The following is a 15701-nucleotide window of genomic DNA, read 5'->3' on the forward strand; positions in this document are numbered from 1 at the left end:
ATGCATGTATGTGTATGGGTGTATGTATGCGTGTGTGTATGTATGTATGTGTATGTGCGTGTGTGTGTGTGTATGCGTGTAGGTGTGCGCGTGTGCATGCATGTGCGTATGTGTGTGTGTGTGTGCGTGTGTGGGTATATATGTATGTGCGTATATGTGTGTGTATGTGCGTACATGTGTGTGTGTGTGTATGCATGTGTGTGTATGTAGGTGTGTAGGCGTGTGTGTATAGGTGTATGTATGTAAGTATGTATGGGTGTGTCCGTGTATGTGTGTGTATGTATGTGTGTGTATGTAGGTGTGTGGGCGTGTGTATATGTGTGTGTGTGTGGGCGTGTGTATGTCTGGGTGTGTCCGTGCATGTTTGTGTTTGTGTGTGTATGCATGTGTATGAAGGTGTGTGTGTACGTGTGTAATGTATGTGTGTGTGCGTGCGTGTGTGTATGTAGGTGCGTGTGTATGTGTGTGGGAGTGTAGCTGTGTGTGTGCGTGCGTGTGCGTGTGCGTGTTTATGTTGGTGTGTGCGTATGTGAGTGTGAGTGTATGGGTGTTTGTCATGCATGTGTGTGCGCGTGATGTGGGTGTGTGTATGTTTTGTGTGGAGGGTTATGTGATGTGTATGTCTGTGTGTATGTATGTGCGTATAGGAGTATGTGGGTATGTGTGTGTGTATGTATATGGGTGTATGTATGTATGTGTGTGTGTGTGCATGTGTATAAGTATATGTGTGTGTGCGTATGTGTGTGTGTTTATGTATGTGTGTATGTATGTGTGTAGGCGTGTGTGTGTAGATGTATGTATGTATGGGTGTGTGTCCGTGTGTGTTTGTGTGTGTGTGTAGGTAGATGTGTGTGTCTGAGTGAGGGTATGGCTGTGTAGGTGTGTGTGTGTATGAATGTAAGTGTGTGTGTATACAAGTGTAATGTATGTATGTAGGTGTGTGTGTGTGTGTGTATGTGTACGTGTGCGTGTGTATGTGTGTGTGTGTATGTGTGTGAGTGTGAGTGTATGGGTGTATGTCTGTGTGTGTGTATGTCTGAAGTAGGTATGTATGTGTATGTATGTGTGTGTGTGTGTGCAGGTATGTGTGTGTATGTGTGTGTGTGAGTAGGTGTGCGTGTATGTATGTGGGTAGGGATGCATGCGAGTGTGTGGGTATGTATGCATACATACGCACGCGCACATCCGAAGCAAGCCCACACACACGAAGCGCGCCCACGCACACAACGCACAAGCAGTACAACGCAAGCCCAAGGGGCCGACCAAGCCCCCAGCGCGCGCCAAGGCGCGCGAGCGCAAAGGCCCTCGAACGCCCCGCTACGCGGGAACCGAGGATCCATCAGCCAAACCGGAAAGCAGAAAAGAGGGGGGGCTGCCTGGATGCAAAAAGTGTATGTGTGTGTGCATTCAGTGTAAGGGTGTGCATGTGTAGGTATGTATGTATGTATGTGCCTACATGTATGTTTGCATGTGTGTGTGTGAAGTATGTACGTGCGGTGTGTGTGTGTGAGTGTGTGTGTATGTATGTGCGTATGTATGTGTGTGTGTATGTGTGTATGCATGTCTGTGTGTGTGTGTGTGTGTGTAAGTATGTATGTGTGTGCGTATGTATGTATGTGTGTGTGTATGTGCATGTTGGTTTGTATGTTAGTGTGTGTTAGTATGTCTGTAAGTGTGTGTGATTAAATGTGTGAATGTATGTACGTAGATGGGTCTACGTATGTGTGTGTGTGAACAGGCGTGTGGGAGGTAGGTGGGTGGGTGGGTGTGGGAGGTAGGTGGGTGGGTGTGTGCGTGTGGGAGGTAGGTGGGTGGGTGTGTGTGGGTGGTGTGTCCACAAAAAAAAAAAAAAAAAACGGATCTCAAGAGGAGGGGGCTGTGTTAAGTCCGTGTGGGGTGGTAGTTTGTAGGGTGAAGATGTAGCGTTGCTCCAAGTGGAGCCTGGAAAGTGGGCGACCATGGTGGGGGGCGAGACCAAACACTGAGATGTCATCTAGGGAATGGCCGGCCGAGCGGAAGTGGCGTGCGACGGGAGAAAGAGAGTGTAGGCGAACGTCCCTCAAGTGTTCAGTGAAACGGTCGGACAACCGGCGTCCCGTCTGTCCTACATACAGCATCCCGCATAGGTTGCATTTAATGCAGTAAATAAGGCCAGACGAGGTGCACGTAAAAGAGTGCCTAATGCGTACAGTGTGCAGGTTGGAGCCGGTGACAGCGGTGGTGTTGGTGATGAAGGGGCAAGTGTTGCAACGGGATCTAGAGCAAGGGAATGATCCGTGTGGGGCTGAGGGGGAAGGAGAGAGGGTGCTGTGGACCAGGAGGTCACGCAGATTGCGGGCTCGTTTGAAAGAGGACAGGGGTAGGTTAGGGAAAATGGGGCGGTGGTGGGATCAAGCTGGAGGCGCCGGAAGGCACGTAGTATCTTGCGACGAAGGGGTAGGGTAGAGGGTGGAAAAGGAGGGGGAAGGGGGTGCGGTTGGGGGGTGGGCGGGGGGAAGGAGACAGGGCGGTGTAGTGCGGTCGATGCGACGGGCGCGGGTGAGGGCATCAGAGAGGAGTATGGGTGGGTAACCTCGGAGTCTGAACATGCGGGCCAGGTATTGAGATTGGGTCTCGAAATCCTGGTCGCGGCTGCACAAACGTCGGAGGCGGAGGAACTGGGAGTAGGGGATGGCTCGTTTGGTGTGGAAGGGGTGGGAGGAAGAGAAGTTGAGATAGAGGTGGGAATCCGTAGGTTTAAAAAAGGCGGTGGTGGTGAGAGAGCTGGAGGGGTGATCGATGCGGAGAGAGATGTCAAGGAAGTTGACAGAGGTGTTGGAGATGGTGGAGGTGAATTAAAGAGAGGGGTGAAAGTTGGAAAGGAAAGAGATGAATTGGCAGAGAAGTTCACGGGAAAGGGAGGTGGCACCTACGCAGTCGTCGATATAGCGACCGTATAGTTCGGGGGTCGGCCCAGAGAACTGGGAGAACACTTGGGCCTCAATGTAGCCAAGAAAGAGATTGGCGAAATTGGGGCCCATCCTAGTTCCCATCGCGACCCCGGACACCTGTTGGTACGTTTCCCCGGCGAACGTGAAGCAATTGAGGGTGAGGACGAGCTCAGCCAACCGGAGAAGGGTGGGGGTGCTGGGGGTGGGGTCAGGACGACGGTCGAGGAAGTGTTGGAGGGCTAGGAGACCGTCATTGTGGGGAATCACTGTGTACAGGGATTTTACATCTAAAGTGAAGAGGAGGTGTGAGGGGCTGGAAGGGAAGGAAAAGGAATTGAAGAGACGGAGGGCGTGGTTGGTGTCGTGTATGTGGGATGGGAGGGCTGCGACTAAGGGATATACATACATATATAAATACATATATACATACATATATATATACATATATATATATATATATATATACATATATATATATATATACATATATATATATACACACATATATATACACACACACACATATATATACACACACACACATATATATATATATACACATACATATATATATATACACATACATATATATATGTATATATATACATACATACATATATATACATACATGTGTGCGTGTATGTATATATATATACATACATGTGTGTATGTGTATATATACACACATACATACATATACACATACACACACATACGGAAAGAAAAATGTCAATATGTGTGTGTGTGTGTGTGTGCATACACACATGTGGACATTCTCTTTTCCATATGAGATTTTCTCAAAGGTAATTGTGACTTTCACACCCAATACTTGTTGAGAAAAAAAAAGAGAAAGGAAAAACAGAAAAAATAGCTTGTTTGCATTTATCAGGACTTTTAATGGACACACACACACACACATCACTTCTCTCCATTGACGTTTTATTCTCGCAATGAATAAAGTGTCCATTGTATGTTGATGATGTTAATTCTAGTCCAAAGAAAGAAAACTAAATACTGAAAAAAAAAAGACCCTACTTTCACTAAATGGCCTTAAGAAACACTGTTAAGCATCAGCAAACATTCAGTGCTGGTTCTTGCGTTTTGTAGGCATTTGCGAAGACCTTTATATGTAGTATAGAATATGTTCATATTTCAGCTAAGCTCTGTGAGAATTAAAGATAATTGTGTTGTTAAAGTGCTGGCCTTATCTACTTATTGACAGGATATTCATGTTCACTGAGTCTTTCTTTCTGGCAACTACACTTTGTTCTCAATGACTCACATTCCCTAGCTGTACATAGGCTACCCTCTTCGAAGATACTAGGGCCAACTCAAAGTTACACTGAAAGCCACTGGAATTAAGCCTAAGTTGTTTGAAACAGAAGCCCAAGACCATACCAAATGTCGGTGTTCCATCACCATCGGAACCATAAACTTTGAAGCCACCATAACAGAAAAGGAAGAAATGAAGGACACTGCTTTTATGAGGGTGACACTTGGTTACAGGAATCATGCCATGTCAAGACAAGGAGACCCCCCCCTCCACCTCATTATATATATATATATATATATATATATATGTGCCGATGCCAGTGCCGCCTTGACTGGCTTCTGTGACGGTGGCACGTAAAAAGCACCAACCAATCGTGGCCGTTGCCAGCCTCCCCTGGCACGTGAAAAGCACCCACGACTCTCATGTAGTGGTTGGGGTTAGGAAGGGCATCCAGCTGTAGAAACACTGCCAGATCAGACTGGAGCCTGCTGCAGCCTCCTGGTTTCCCAGACCCCGGTCAAATCATCCAAACCATGCTAGCAAGGAAAACAGACATTAAACGATGACGATGATGATGATGATATATATCAAAATAAGCAACAAGGATATCCAGAGGTAGTGCAGTACGATCATTTCATGCGACTCCATTTAATTGAACAATGTAAACATAACATCAATTTAAAATGTAGAGCAATCTTCAGCTGCACAAAAAACATAGAATTTAATTAAAGCAGAATTTAATTTTAATTTTTGTTTCAGTCCACCAAGAGGCAGCGTTGTTGCTGTCAGAAATTTCGTGGTTGAATGGATTGTGGAGCAGGGGGAGTAATGTGGTGATGTGGAAAGAAACCCAGTAGCTTTTAAGCCGTGTATTAGCAAATATTCATATATGTAGATACATATTTTTTCAAAGCCTATTACAACCATGAGGTGATATAGTGGATGAGAATTTGTGTGTGTGTATATCTATTTTTGTTTTTGACGTTGCTTGTTGACATATGGCCTCATTTTACAAATGTTTGTGCATATGCACACACATAGGTGAGTGGGTATCCATACATATTTATAATTTACACACACACACACACAGATCGCATGCCCTTGACAAGCTGATTACCTAACGAGCTTTCGAATATAAACATGTTTTATGGAATACCCTGTGTATGTTGTGAGTGTTATGCATTTAAACAAACACACATCTACATTTTATATGACATTACAGAAAAACAGATGCTAAAATAATGACGACAACAACGAGGACATAATTTTGTATCTATGTATGAATCTACATGTGTGATACATTCATGTGATTCCATGTGCGACTAAGAAAACAGTACCAAAGCTTCAGAGTACACAGCTCTCTCCCTCTCTCTCTTCATTTAAGGTGTGACCTTGCCATGTGCCTGTGGTTAGAAATAGGTCAGAAGAGACTCAAACCCTACCAAATCAGTTCAACCACATATGAAAGCTGATTGACAATAACCAACATATTAAGACCAAAGTTATTTTATTGGAATCTTCCATTATTTCCAAAATTAATTTTGAAATGACAGTAGAGTTTCAACAGAAATAAAGTAACAAAAGCAACAAATTAACCCTTCAGCATTCAGATTCCTCTGTCAAATGTAATGTTTGTTTATATTCAGAATGACATTGTAGGGTAGGTATGAGATGCCAGATCTGGTTGGTTTGAGCCACATATAGCTGGTTTAAATGTTAAAGGGTTAAAGATAATCTGTGATTTGAAGGAGATTTAGTTGCTCTTTCCAGCAGATCAAATTGCCACATGCACAATATTAATATTTAGCAGAAGAGTGACTCAAGGGCAAAGAGTTTCATGCATTAACACTTACCAAACTCAAAATAATATATATGATGATGATATATACACTTCCATCACCAAACCTGTATATATATATATACACTTTATTCTTCTATTTGTTTCAGTCATTTGACTGCGGGCATGCTGGAGCACTGCTTTAGTTGGAGAAATTAACCTCGGGACATTCTTTGTATTACTTATTCTGTATCATTTGTTGAACTGCTAAGGTACTAAGACGTAAACACACCAACATTGGTTGTCAAATGATAGTGTGGGGACAAACACAAACATATACATAAATATATACATATATGTACGATGACAATGTATATATTGTTGATGCATATTAGTAAAAGATGTAAGGCGATGTTGATCATTCAGAATTTGAGCTCAAAACAGCAAATAGTGGTAGTGATTTCTTGATTCCAAACTCTTCTCATTAGTAAGAGACTTTATCTGGCTAATTTATTCTACCTGTTTTACGTTCAAGCTGACCAGATCCAGCCCTTCACACCTACCCTACAATGCCATTCTAAAAACAAACAATCATCATCACCGAAACCTCAAAGCGATAAAATAACGAAGGGTTATCCCTTTAGCATACAGATTACTTTGTCAAATGTAATCGTTAGTCATTCACATTGCTTCAAATTAATCCTGTATTATCTTGTAGCTTTGAGATTTCGAAGATGTGGTTATTCTTTTGCTTGTTTCAGTCATTTAACTGTGGCCATGCTGGAGCACCGCCTTTAGTCGAGCAAAACGACCCCAGGACTTATTCTTTGTAAGCCTAGTACTTATTTTATCAGTCTCTTTTGCTGAACTGCTAAGTTACAAGGATGTAAACACACCGGCATCAGTTGTCAAGGGATGTTGGGAGGGACAAACACACACACACACACATATATATATATATATATATATACAACGAGCTTCTTTCAGTTTCCGCCTACCAAATTCACTCACAAGGCTTTGGTTGGCCCGAGGCTATAGTAGAAGACACTTGCCCAAGGTGCCACGCAGTGGGACTGAACCTGGAACCATGTCGTTGGTAAGCAAGCAATTTACCACACAGCCACTCCTGTTGTTTATTTTCTAGAAGGGCATTGCAGGGTAAGTGTAAGAGCCCAGATCTTGTTAGTTTGAATGCTAATTAATGACAATGTGAATAAATAAGCGTTACATTTGATTGAGTAGTCTCAATGCTAATGGGTTAAATATGCAGTCCAATGTCTAAAATAAGCACAAAATAAAAGATATATACACAAATACATACACACACAAACAAACATATATAAAATATTATATATATACACACACACAGGATCAACACTCAATATGATATCACAACACTCTAATGATATTTCACATGAAACCTGAAAATATCTCAAATAAATATATAAAACGGTCTTTGCAGTGTTGAAAATTGAATCAAATTTGGAATATATGAAATATTTGAGAGAGAGAGAGAGAGAGAGAGAGAGTGAAGTAAGGAGAGGTGGGGAAGGAGGAGAAGTGTGATATTTAAGAACTAAAGAAACATTTTATACACTGTCTATACACATGATATACTTTCTTCTACCAATCTATCTTGCTTGTCCTGTAGCTGTATGCACATACCTATTTGTATGTGTATAGACACACACACACATAACCACGTGTAGATAATCTCACAAAGTGAAAAGTTAAAAAAAGCTTCTGAGTGTGTTTGTATGTGCATGTCTGTGTATGTGCACACACACACACATATACAATAAAATGCATATCCTCTATAAAAGAAGTATGCATAGTTAAACACTGTATATGTCTCCAAATATATATAACACACACACACACACACACATAAACATACATGCATATACACACAAACAAACGTATATATATATATACTAGCAGAATTGCCCGGCGTTGCTCGGGGCTGAATTGCTTGAAAGTACTGTTAATGATTGCACTGAATTATGATGATTATTCAGGCAAATATTGATATAAGCTTACGGTGGGAGATAAGGACTTAACGATCAAACGTGTGCCATTGCATTGTTTTGGGGGAACCAAATTTCTGATGAGCATTATAGGGGCACCAACTTTAAGTTTGAGAAAGTGTGGTGGTAGTCCGGGGTGCTCAAAGGAATTGAGTACCTCTATTGGATAGTTGATGACCTCCTCTGGGTCAGGAGTTGTATCGATAGACTGATATACATAGACTTCCCCAGGAATGAGTTTTAGCATTTCATCATTAATATGGTGAACAGTTTTATTCCTCGGGGCCAGTATAGCCTTTTTGCCAATCCAATCCATATTCTGATAATTAGCTTGTAGATCTGGGAACACTGCATCTCTGAGATCAGAAGGCGTCTTAACAATGGTACAAATGGAATCGATGGCAATATTACCATTTTCATCCCCTGGTATTTTGCCTTCGCCAAGTGCAAGGAGGGTGTGAGGAAATGCTGCTGATGTGATATTACGTCGCATATGAGCACGCATATTGGTGTGAAGTTTGAGAGTTACTTCCGTTTATTTTTAAAAATATGCATTAAAATGGAAAAAAATGATGGTAAATTATTTGTAAAATCATAGACTCATCGTAGACGCGCGCTAATACCCAGAAGGGCTCGATATGAATCACGACTATAAGATACAGTAAAACTGTATTGGTTAAACTGCATCGCAAAATGTGGGAGTAGTTAGGAATCTAAATCGGAGTAGACAGACACACAACCTTTCTTTTATATATAAATATTTTCGTCCTAAAAAACTTTGTATGGATTGAATGGTTACCTCTATGGAAATATATACACGCACATTATACATACATGTGTGTATAGATGAATATATAAATACATTTAAATATCTATATACACTTTTGGGCGATCTTTCTGTTTCTTAGAGATAACTTTAGATCTTATTTTCGTGCTAAAAAACTTTGTATGGAGTGAATGGTTACCTCTATGGAAATATATACACACACGTTATACATACATGTGTGCATAGATGAATATATAAATACATTTATATATCTATATACACTTTTGGGCGATCTCTGTGCTACTTAGAGATAACTTTAGATCTTATTTTCGTCCTAAAAAACTTTGTGCGGAGTGAATGGTTACGTGTATGGAAATATATACACACACATTATACATACATCTGTGTATAGATGAATATATAAATACATTTAAATATCTATATACACTTTTGGGCGATCTTTCTGCTACATGGATATAGGGGCGATGTTTCGCTTGTCGTAGCACACGTTTCCGTCGATTTCCGTAAAAATGTAAACACTGAATCGGCCATACATACATACATACATACACACACACATACATGCATACATACATATACACATAAACCGAGTAAAAAATTTCAGTTATCTCTCTCTTTCACACATTACTCTCTCTGTCTCTTCACACACACTAACAGAAGCACTTCACTTACACAACATACTGTCTGTCTCCCACACTCCATCAAACACACACACACACACACATGTACATCAATGCGTCCCATGCACGGTAACTTCAAAAGAACTTCCCTCGTCATACAATCGCTTTCTCTTAGTCTCTTTCGCTCTCATTACTTATGTAAAAAAATAATTTTTTTACGGAAATCGACAGAAACCTGTGCTACGACAAGCGAAACATCGCCGATATGGCGATGTGCTACGACAAGCGAAACATCGCCGATATTAGGTCTTATATTCGTCCTAAAATACTTTCCTGTCACACACTCACGCACACGCACGCACACACACACACACACCCTCACACACACACACACGCACCCTCACACACACATACACATGCACACACACACTCACACACACGCACGTTAGCTTACAATTTTATTTATATATTTGCGTGTCTATGTGTGTAAAGAGGAAGTGGCAGACTGAAAGAGTCACTCACTACAAAAGGTGAATTACTTTCATTTTATTCCTTGCACACTGTGTGTGTGCGTGTGGTGTAAAACACATTAAGAAAAGCATTTGACATACACACCAGAATGTGAGTTTTCTGTAAATTTTGCTTAATTGGAGTTTAAATTTTAAAAAGTGGACCTGGCAAAACCCGATGCATTCTACTCTTAAAAATGCTAAGTAAATTGTAATTGAAGAAATCCTATATTGTAGATTTCTATAACTGACAAAGGGAGGCAGATAAAATCTGCCTTTTATAATAAGAGATATATATATATATATATATATATACACACACACACACACATACCAACTGATGTTAAAATCATGTGATTTGTGGAAACGCATATAGCAATGTATTAAATATTTATAAATTCCATCCTAGAATTATTGTTATTACTATATTGTGTGTGTGTGTGTATATATATATATATATATATATATATATATATATATCAAGTATATGCATGTGTGTGTGTGTGTGTGTGTGCGTGAGAGAGAGAGAGAGAGAGTATATGAATTCAACCAAAATAAATCTGCGAGAAAAAAAATGGTGTAGTTTCTTCTTTAAGTTTTCAGAGGTAAAATGATCAGATGTCTGCATGGAAAGGTAGCACACATTGCCAGGTAGGATAAAGTGATAGTGTGGGGCAGAGGAGAATCTGGGTGGTGTGAGGGGTAGAAGGACCAAAGGATGGAGAATGTTAGAGGAGCGGATCTTGTATCTATCTGCCAACGGTGACAAAGAAACCTGCCACCAAACCCAATAAAAAAACCTCCAATAACCATAATGATGATGATGAGGATGGCGATGATGATGTGATGCTAAGGGCGGTGATGATGATGATGATGGAGACGATGACGGAGAGCATGAGGATGGTGGTCGTGGTGGTGATAATGATGACAATGGTAGCGATGATTATGATGAAGATAACGATATGGGTTGTAGAAAGAAAAATTATTTTCAATGAAAATTATTGTCATGAAAGAGGTTTAGTCAAAAAAAAAAAAAAAAATAGAGGGAACAAATAGAAAATGAGTAATGGTAGAACCAGATTTAACATCAACCTGCCAATTCCCACTTCCATTAGTGGACTAGTATTGTCTATCTTATTTGTTCAGCCATCTGGCTGTGGCCATGCTGGATTTAGCTGAAGAACTTATTCTTTGTAAAATCTAGTACTTATTCTATCAGTTTCTTTTGCTGAACTGCTAAGTTACGGGAACATAAACACACCAGCATTGTTTGTCAAATGATGGTGGTGGTGGTGGGGGACAAACTTGACACACTCAAAAATACATAAGTACATATATACATACATAGATAGATATACGATGGGCTTCTTCCAGTTTCTGTGTACCAAATCCACTCACAAGGCTTTGGTTGGCCTGAAGTGCCACGCAGAAGGACTGAACCCAGAACCATGTGGTAATGTTTATTTATTCATATTGATATGAGTTAATCATGCATTATCTCATAACTTTGAGATTTTAAAGACATGATTGTTTATGATTAGAATAATAGTGTAGGGTGAGTGTGAGAGGCTGGATCTGGCCAGTTTGAAGATAAAGCAGCTAGATTATTTTGACTGGATATGGCCAGTGTAAATGCTAAAAGGTCAAACCGGCCATAGCAGCCCAAATATTCTATGTGTTTTATTTTCAAACTGACCAGATCCAGCTTCTCACACCTACCTTACAATCTCATTCTAAAAATAAACAATCACATCATTGAAAGCTATGAGTTAATACAAGATTAATTCAAAACAAAGTGAATAAATAAGCATTATATTTGATATCTGAATGCTAAAGGGTTACACTAAAGCAGAGGTTCTTAAATGGTATGTCATGGCGCTGTGGTATATTGATGACAGTCTTTAGACTGTGGCAAAGCTGGGGTTCATGACCTGTATTTATAGGTTTCGATCAATACATCAGACCCTGTACTTTGTCTGGGCTTGATAGTAAATACAAAAAAAAGTTTTGTTCCAGTTACTCCCACCTAAGTAAAAAGAGTACTCACTGCCATGGTAGAAATTATTAAGGATGTTTTATTTTGGTCAAATAAATCTCTTGCTACTCTGAGTTTCACCTGTAGGCATACAAAATATTTAAAGCAAGTTATGATTTACAATTTGCCTGAAGATACTGTAGCAAGAAACCAACACAGCCAAAGTAATAATAATATCAGTGCCACTGGACTGGCTCCTGTGCAGGTGGCACATAAAAAGCACCATTTGAGTGTGGCCGTTGCCAGTACCGCCTGACTGGCCCTTGTGCCGGTGGCACGTAAAAGCACCCACTACACTCTCAGAGTGGTTGGCGTTAGGAAGGGCATTGAGCTGTAGAAACTCTGCTAGATCAGATTGGAGTCTGGTGCAGCCTTCTGGTTCGCCAGACCTCAGTCAAACCGTCCAACCCATGCTAGCATGGAAGGCGGATGTTAAACGATGATGATGATGATATACAGGTTGGTGCAAAAGTAGGTATACAGCTATGAAAAAACAAAACAAATACAATATTCATATATTTTTGTCAATAAAATTAAAAGTTACGATAGAAGTATTATTATAGTTATGATAAATGTATTATTTTGATTAAAGACACTGAAAATATAAAAAATGAGGCCAACTAATTTAATGCGCTAATAATTTTAAATATGTACAAAAAATATAAGACAAAGACAGGTGAGGGAACAATAAACAAGGTGTATTAGTTTGATGCTCAAGAAGAATGGAAGAAGTTTTTGACATTTCGAGCAAATGCTCTTTGACAGAAAAAAAATGAGGAAAGAAAACTAAGAAAGAAAGAAACATGATTGGATTAATAGTTTCACATGTCAAATTGACACATATATATGTGTGTGTGTGTGTGTGTGTGCGACAAGCTTCTTAGGTTTTCCCTCTACCAAACCTGCATGTCAAAGGCTTTGATTAGCCCAAGGTTAAGGTAGAAGACACTTGCCTGAGGCGCCACATGGTAGGACTGAACCCTGAACTATGTGGTTGGGAGGTAAGCTTCTTAACCACATGACCACGCCGGTGTCTACTCCCAGTACATAATGAATACTTGTTTATTGAACTTGAAGAGGATAAAAATGAAAGCCAATTCCTATGGGATTTGAACTTACAGCTCAGAGGGAAGAAATAATTAAATATTAAATTTAACGAGTTATCCCCTCAGTCGCCCCCTCCATTCCCCCTGTCACCATGTTGCTGCTTCTGTCAAACTTGCACTGCTGTTGAATTTGGGAAATACTTGTTTGTTTATCAGAAAAACTGAAGGATAAAATTTCAAAAATACAACATATTGGTAAGAAGCATCACCAGGGCATTGTATATCTCAGTGTACAGTGACATATGTTATTTAAGAAATGTTGTGATAAAATTCACAGAGCAGCAAGACTTCTCACAACAGAATACATACATTCACACTGACAGGAGTTGGTTACCAAGTGAGTTTGCTTGTTGAATTAACAAAAAACTCCAACCAAACGAAGAACCAACTTGGGTAAATATGTGATGAACACAGTACAAGAGAAAACTTTCAGATATGTCGCAAAAAGAGAAAGAAAAAAAAACCCCAGAAAATGCTGAGACTTATACAAGTAATGAGAAAGCCTCGCAAACCAATGATGGAGCCAAGGCAAGGTTGCTCAGCCTGATATAGAAATAGCAACCAAGTTCTCTTCAACCTACAATTTACCATCTTCATCATCATCATCGTTTAACGTCCGTTCTCCATGCTAGCATGGGTTGGACGGTTCGGCTGGGGATCTGGGAAGCTAGAAGGCTGCACCAGGCTCCAGTCTGATCTGGCAGTGTTTCTACAGCTGGATGCCCTTCTTAATGCCAACTACTCTGTGAGTGTAGGGGGTGCTTTTTACGTGCCACCGGCAATCCCAGGGATACTCTTTTATTCACTTCAGTTATATTGTGGCCATTTTGGGGCAAAACTTTGATGGATTTTAGTTGATCATGTATTTTTCAATCTGCTACTTATTTTATTGATCTGCGTGTTGCACTGCTAAGTCATGGGACATAAACACAGTTACACACATATACCATAAAAACTAAAAATGTTAAATTACTTGGAATAAATATTTCCATGGCAAATCATCCAAGTCCTCTGTAACTCTTTTGTTACCATAGTTACGGTAAATCAATTTCAAAAATAATGGAGAATTGAGTAAAATAACTGTTATTATCAAGATGGTGCTTGGAATATAAATTATCATAAGCATTTGAAGGAAGATTTTAATGCAGATCATTTTCAACAGGAAGTTGATATCACAGAACCAGGGGTAGTCTTAGGTTGATAGGAGTCAAAAAGGTTAAATGATATTACCAATATTAAGTTACCATACCAAAATTTGAACTTGGTACAGTAAGCTAATAAATTGTTTGTTGGCTGTTATACGGCTGTTCCCCCACACAGCAAGTAAATTAGGCTTTATGAAGGTTGAAAAAAAATTCCTCAAAAGACAAGATATAATAAGGTAGCAGTCACATGATGCTAATTACTGATCTTTCAGTTAGCAGTCCAACAACCTGCTAATTTTATATGAGATGCCTTTAATTAAAAATAGATTTCGTTTTTACATTATTATTTTTTTTAGATGAAGCCTACATTGGCTTACAATATTTTATCAGTAAACTGTTTTAACATTAAATTAGTGAAAGAATTCATAAAACACATGCTATTACTATGATATTGGTGGATGGATTATTGGGTTGGAAGAGAAATGGATGAAATACTTTCTGCCTCAAGCTAGGTTCTGTTGCGTTTCTGGTGTTCAAATCCTACCATGGTTGACTTCATCCCTTTACAGATCAATAAAATAAGTGCTAATTAAGTTCTGGTGGTGGTGGTGGTGGTTGTCATGTAACACTGACTGTTCTCTCTGCTCCCTTATATTTTTGTGGTCATGTGCAAATGTTAGAAATCAAATTTAAATGCTACTACCACCACCACCACCACCGCTGAAACCACCATTTCAGGTTCATACCTGAAATGGCATTTTGGCATTACTGATTTGACACTGACTTATTTGAAATTAGATGTTTTAATGTTTAAGGTGACTTAGATTTGAATGAGGACAGGTTAAGCAATATCTCAATCCCACATCCTGCCCATGACATGTTACACGATGTAGTGGCCTTGATTCATACTTATGGGTTCATACTGTACCACAGGAAGTGCACACAATCAGCCAAACTGGAAAATAGCAACCGCACACTCTCTTTCACATCAAAGCTGAGTGATTTAAGATAGGGCGTAGAGCTATACAAATTATTTGCTTCAGCAAATTGTTCAAATTTACAGACATACTAAATTTAAAAACAAAAAAAGACAAAAATAAAAAAGAAAAAGATTCAACTAGTGCAAAGATCTTGAATTTAAGTCATATGCTTACAGGAATTTTTGTTGTCTAATTTAGACATTAATACTTAATTTTACACATTTTCAGATCACATAGCTGCTGTAGATTAAGGCAGCTAATAATAAAAATAATCCTTTCTACTATAGGCACATGGCTTGAAATTTGGTGGGAGAGGACTGGTCAATTACACTGACCCCAGTGCTCAATTGATACTTAATTTATCAACCTTGAAAGGACAAATGGCAAAGCTGATGAACTCAGTGGAATTTGAACTCACAACATAGCAACGGGCAAAATACCACTAAGCATTTTGTCTAGTGTGCTAACAATTCTGCCCGCTTGCTGCCTTAATAATAATGATAACAATATTA

General features: G+C 39.5%; 1 protein-coding gene across 2 annotated transcripts in view; it reads right to left on the bottom strand.

Moving 5' to 3' along the window:
- Positions 1 to 15701, bottom strand: part of LOC115218449 — a 601809-nt gene that overhangs the window by 99697 nt on the left and 486411 nt on the right. The window lies entirely within an intron of this gene.

Source organism: Octopus sinensis, linkage group LG13 (assembly GCF_006345805.1).
Source record: "Octopus sinensis linkage group LG13, ASM634580v1, whole genome shotgun sequence".
Lineage (NCBI taxonomy): Eukaryota > Metazoa > Mollusca > Cephalopoda > Octopoda > Octopodidae > Octopus > Octopus sinensis.